Genomic DNA, 6,138 nt, shown 5'->3' on the forward strand with positions numbered 1-6,138 from the left:
CAGCCATTCAAAATGGGTGAGGTATTTCGCGGCATACCCCGGTGGGCGTGTCGCAGTATCACGCGGTATCACGCAGTTAACGTGGTGTCACGTGGTCAACTATCCGGCGTCGCCTTGTAAAACCGCCAGGGGGAGCTTAACCTCTCATGTACAGCATTTGAGCCTTTAATTTTGAACTGTGCATTACAGCATGTTAATCATCAGTCATTAAAATGTTGGTATATTTTATGAAAGCAAGATTGCTCAGTTGGACAAAAGTACACAACCTACCTTTATCAGAAATATTCATCAAAGCCTTTACTGAAGATATTACTAATAGTATTAATAATGGATGACTTTGGACAAGCTGTATACTCAAAGTATAATTTCTTTAGCACATTTGTACAAGCACTTGGAATCTGTCCAAGCCATACTTTGTCAGGCATTTTGTTTTACTTCAACGGGCATAAAAACTTCCTTGCTTTTAACAGGGCGTTTCATAATTTCTTACTACGAAAATGATTTAAAATGCGACACCTATCATTCAACTAGAGCTTAAAATATCACAAGGATCCTCAAGAGCACAGCAAAGAGTGTATTAAAAGACACTTGTATTTATCAACGCTTTCTTTTCCGTATACCAGATTTTATGGAACCACTTCAGAGGGGTGTCAGCCAGTCAGATTCCAGGAAAATACACACCGGTATTCCATTTCTCCCTAACGATTTTAAGCATCGAAGTATTTAACTAGCATGTGAAATAGCGTGTGAAAAAGTGGTAGTTTTAAGCTTTTCTGCTAATATGATATGGAATCGCGTATCTAAAGAATTTAATAACGGTATTCGTGTGTTGCGACAGGGCTGTGTAGGGCTGTTTCGCCTGCCTGTTCATGCAAGCTGTCTTGTAGCTGACTGGTCTAGGTGCGTGACTACCAACTGGCAGGTTGTGTGTTCGAATCCAGCTGGTGCTGGACTTTTCTTTTAACAAACATTTCTTCGAAAAAATAGAATAGCGATATTATGGACAATCAATTGACTTTTATTTTCAAAATATCGCAACATGATCGATATTTGCGATATTTTGAACATATCTTCCCTTCTGACAGCGGTTCCTGCTTCTATTGTGTGTGTGTGTGCAACAGAGTAAATTTATATAGAGAAATGGAGGCTGGACAATATGCATTACAATATAAACATTTATATTGATTTAAATTGTGTTCTGATTTAAATCACAAATGCGTGTTTAATTATATGTGTTTTTTAATCATAATCAGGCTAATGCAACATAAACTGATACAGTATCTTTGTCTTCTAAGTATCTTAATAAACTTTCAGCATAGCTTTCTACCCGTCAAGATTTATATTTCTTGGGATTTTGGGATCAAACGTGGAAGGATTAGATTATAATCGTTTTTATTTGTCAAATACGTGATTGCATTTCTGAATGTTATGTGACACCTACAGTAGTTCACTGCTTTAAATACATCGAATTAAGAAAGTTATGTGTAGCACTTTAGATCTTTTTTCTGAACCAGGGAAAATCTGATCATGTTTCTCTATAACATTAATAAAAAACTTTATTTTACATATCGCCTTTAAAAGTGGCATCTCAAAGCAATACAGTAGATCGAAAAACAGTTAAAAGGGACCAAATTAAATACCAGACAATCGAATTTTTTCAATTCCTCTTGTCTAACAGGAATGTTTTGTTTGTGGACAGACTGTTAGACAAGAGGAAAAGACCGCCTCATCCTACGAAGCATTAATCGCGTATCTAAGGAAAATTGCAGTATACCTTTGTTCATGCACATCATTATACAGTACAGTATCTCAATTTGTATTTCGATAAAAAAAATCGTTTGCCCAGCCATTACTGTTGTTATTGTTTTTATCCTGTAAAGCGTTTCCTTTTTCTGCATTTTCCATTTCCTTTTTCTGATCACTCGCTTTCTGGATACACATCTCAGCTGTCCTGTTCTTTGTTTTCCTGGTTTGCTGATTATGCCTGCTGCGGTCCACTCCTACCCTCACACCTAAAGAATACTATTTTAAATTTCTTGGCGCAGTTCATTAACCCTTGTATGTGCTGTCCGCGCCCAAAATGCAATTAAAAAAAAGTCAAAAACTGCGCTCAGAATGCAATTTAGAGCTTAATAAGATACACTCCACAGGCAAAATTAAAGACAAAATTAAAGACGATTAAAATCTGTAATCTTTCCACTTGTACTGTGAGTCATCGGACAGTTTCTGCTTTGTGTAAGGATGGTGAGAAAGCTGTGCTCAATGTATTTAAGGGACTTAAAAGTAAAAGGAGATGCTTCATATTGCTTGACTAATTTTAAAAACCAAGTTATAAATGCAGACGCTCCCTCGGTGCCGCGCCGGGTGTAAATATCAAAGTATACATTCCCAACAAGAATTGTACCCATCTTTCATGCAAATAAAACACCTTGAATTGAATTGAATTGAGGGAGAGAGGGGGGTAGTGGGACACTGTAGACAGACTCAAGGCAAATAAGATACTTATGGGTACGCAGGCATTCACAACAGCAACATACGAAACGTTTGCACGTACTGTATAGTTAAGTTATTACTTGGTTTTCAAAGTGCAACAAAATACAATATTGTTGTTGCTGCTGTTCTGGTTGTTTTTATCCCGTAAAGCATTTTGAGAAGCCACCTTTAAAGGTGATATATACTGTAAAACCGCTGATTCTTATGGAATGTGTTCCGCAGGAGATTCAAATTTTTATTTATTTATTTTTTAATCGCGTATCTTAGGAAATCTCAGTATAACTTTGTTCATGAACAGTGGCATGTAACATTATCATTCGTTTTTTTAACAAGGCTCGCCAGCTAATGTGAATCGAAACCTGTCTTGCTAGCTTTTAAAGTCTTGCATGTGTAAACTGTACTAGAGGGCATGCAAGTTACTCTGCCCCTTACAGCTGCAGGGAGTCCCTCTGCTGCAACACACAGCAGACAGAACGGGAGACTATTGCCTTTCATATCTGACACCAGTGAAGTAAAAGGGGTGTCTAAAGGGGTGATTTCAGACCACATTTTAGTTACTTTATTTTGTTTACTTTTAACATTTCTGTAATTTACAGTAGATGTCACAATAGAAGCCCGAAGCCTATTATACTCAGTCTAGCCTTGGATCTTCTGAGTCCTATGACTCAGTCTTGTCTGCTTTCCTAGAATAAAACCAGTTAAGTCTTGTGTACTATGCAATTTATATTTTCCAATTCCATGCATTCCCTTAATGTTTAGAGTTTACTATATTCTCCAGACTCAAACACATAAGTACTAATAGCTCTGTCCCTTTAGGAGACTCTTTGCAGTACTGTGTCCCACTACCCCCATGAATTCTTTAGGTTGGGTCTAATATTTTCCAGTAATATACAGAATGGGATACAAAATGCTGTCAGGCAGGTAACAGAAAAGAGAAAAATATAAATATTTCCATTTTACAGACGTTCACACATTTATAACATTTTGGCTCAATAAAAAGCTAACCCAATAATTAAATGTGATAAAGTATAGTTTGGATGTTTATACATTAATGTTAATCGTATTCTTGATTTATTTCAATAAATGTTCATGTTTCATTTGCTAACTTAGAGCATATTGTGCAATGAAGAATAAAATAGCTGCATGACAAGTGACTTCCTTCTCTCAGTGGAAATTAAAAGGTAGCCTGATAAATTATAAGACAGTAAGAAAGGTTCCAATCAGGAGGAGACAATTCTTTCCATTTTTTTTTGTTTGATTGCTGGTAGCAAACTGATCTGAGGATCTACTCCAGCTCTTTCTCTTTTTATCATACAGTAAATTTTATTTTCTTGCATTCTGAAACACAATATAACAAAAAATAACCTCACAAACTCAAAGAAAAAATACTTGCTCCCCCCCCTCCCCTTGGCAGTACTTCCTCCCATGCTTTTAACTAAGGGCATCTAAAATACTGTCAAACAGCTACAATGGTTTCTCTGTACAAGGCTTTGACTGTGTCAATCACAGCACCTACCGTTCCCTTACCAGCAACAACATGGATTCTAACACTCAGACATTAAAAAAAGTCAGGCCAAGAGAGAAAATACCGAGCTTTACAACATGTGGTACCAGTAACATTTTACCCACAGTAGACTCACCAACTAGATGTGTTTCAGTTTCTGTGATAAGCCTAGATTAATCATATCCTCTCCTCTAGTAGGAGCACCAAGTGTAAACATGTAACGCCCCTATTAAAAATAATGGCAAAACAGTTCTCTCTTTCTAGAACATACCTTCCTATGGACACTCCTAAAATGTATAAAATAGTGTCCAAAGCATCTCATAATAGAGGCAAATGGGGAACTACAAACTCATTTCATACAATGCCATCCATGAGGGGTTAAATACACCCTGAGAGAAATTAATTTCTGGATAATTCAACGGCTGTGATTTCTGGGATATGTATTATCCCAAATATTTTCAAAAGAAATTGAATCATTTCAATTAATCTGTGCCATTCAAGTACCTGCTCCAGACAGTAACCACTGCTAAGGGTTTATATGAAGCTTGCATTAAAAGACTTTAAAAAAATGTCATGTTCCCATAAAAAAGTCATGCCTTGGAGTATAGATCCCCAAAGGAATGCCATAGACTCAAACTGCAAAATAAACACATACAGAAAGAAAGTATTTGTATTGTAATTGCAAATCCTGGTATGAGTGATTGGTATGACTTTCCTCATTACAAATCTCTTATTAGAATTTAAATTTCTCTGTAACTCCAGATCAGAACAGAGAAAATGTAACTGCCTTAAGGAGTTTACGATTATGAAAAATAGAAGGATAAGCATGATACGTATGTCTTCTGTCATTTTCTAAGTCATGTTACTGAGCACCAAATCTTATTGAGAATATGAATCCATTTAAGGTTTATACCATTAAAGTAAAAGTTTATTCCATGCTGAAAATGTTTGTACCAGACTTTTTTGAGGCCTGTTTAATTGTGTCTGAAGTCTGATGTTGTAAATTTTATTGTTAAAAAGATCCATGAAAATGTCACTACTAAAGTTAGCTGGTACTGTTGGTATTGTAAGTGGCAAGTAGAGCTCATATTTTAGATTTTGTGTAGTTGCTAGCGTTGAACTGTGTGTTGGATGCACATGAATTGAAGGAATGGGCAAACATAGCTGATGCGGATCCACAGAGCCAGCATATTAAGATGTTTATAATTAGAGGCAATTTGTTTAAATAACTAGGTATGGATACTGATGTGCAAGAGAGGTGGAAAGGCTGTTTCCTTAAGCCAGCACTATAAAATGTTTTATTCTCAGTGAGATGCTGCCATTTCATAGTGGGTTTCTAACACTGTGTATAGTTCCATCAACACAGTGCCTTTACTTCCATCCATTTCTAATCTCTTTACCCAGTACAGAGGATTTTAGCCTATCCCAGTAAGCGACGGACACAAGTTAGAATACACCCTGGACATAGCGCCAGTCCATCACAGGACAGACAGACACAAACACACACACACCAGGGCCAGTTTAAATCTAACCTCAGAACCTTTCTTTTTAGAAGACTTAGTGTCTGTATCTGCTTCATTTTCTAATTTTGCTAGCACCTCTAACTGCTTGTCTTTCTTATATGCATTTACTTTGTAATCTGTGGTCCTTTTATCTGTTTTTACATCTACTGTATTGCTTTGAGATGCCACCTTGAATGGTGATATATCAAATAAAGTTTTTTATTATTGTTATAAAGAAACATGATCAGATTTTCCCTGGTTCAGAAAAAAAGATCTAAAGAATACTATTTTGTCACTCTTCTCATTCCGTTTGCTAAATGACTTTTCATACTAATCTGATCAATCTAACTGCCAGTTTTCTGTGCTTTCTCTATCCTGCTAGATTTGCAATTATTCTGAAAATTTTCATCTTGAAATAACTCATTTCTAAATACCTTTTTCACTGTTAACATCTTGCAGCAACTCTGCGACAAAATATACACTCTGACAGTTCATCCTGCTACCAACATTAAATAAAACAAATCTTAAGATTTCTATATTTATGTCTTTATTTAGTCTTTTCATTAGTGACAAAGGCTAAACTTTCTTGGAAAAATGTCTTTTATGTTTTGCGGAAAAAACTGACTTGCTTTAACAAAA

The sequence above is a fragment of the Lepisosteus platostomus genome, chromosome 5 (genome assembly GCF_059453375.1).
Source record: "Lepisosteus platostomus isolate fLepPlt1 chromosome 5, fLepPlt1.hap1, whole genome shotgun sequence".
Taxonomy (NCBI): Eukaryota; Metazoa; Chordata; class Actinopteri; order Semionotiformes; family Lepisosteidae; genus Lepisosteus; species Lepisosteus platostomus.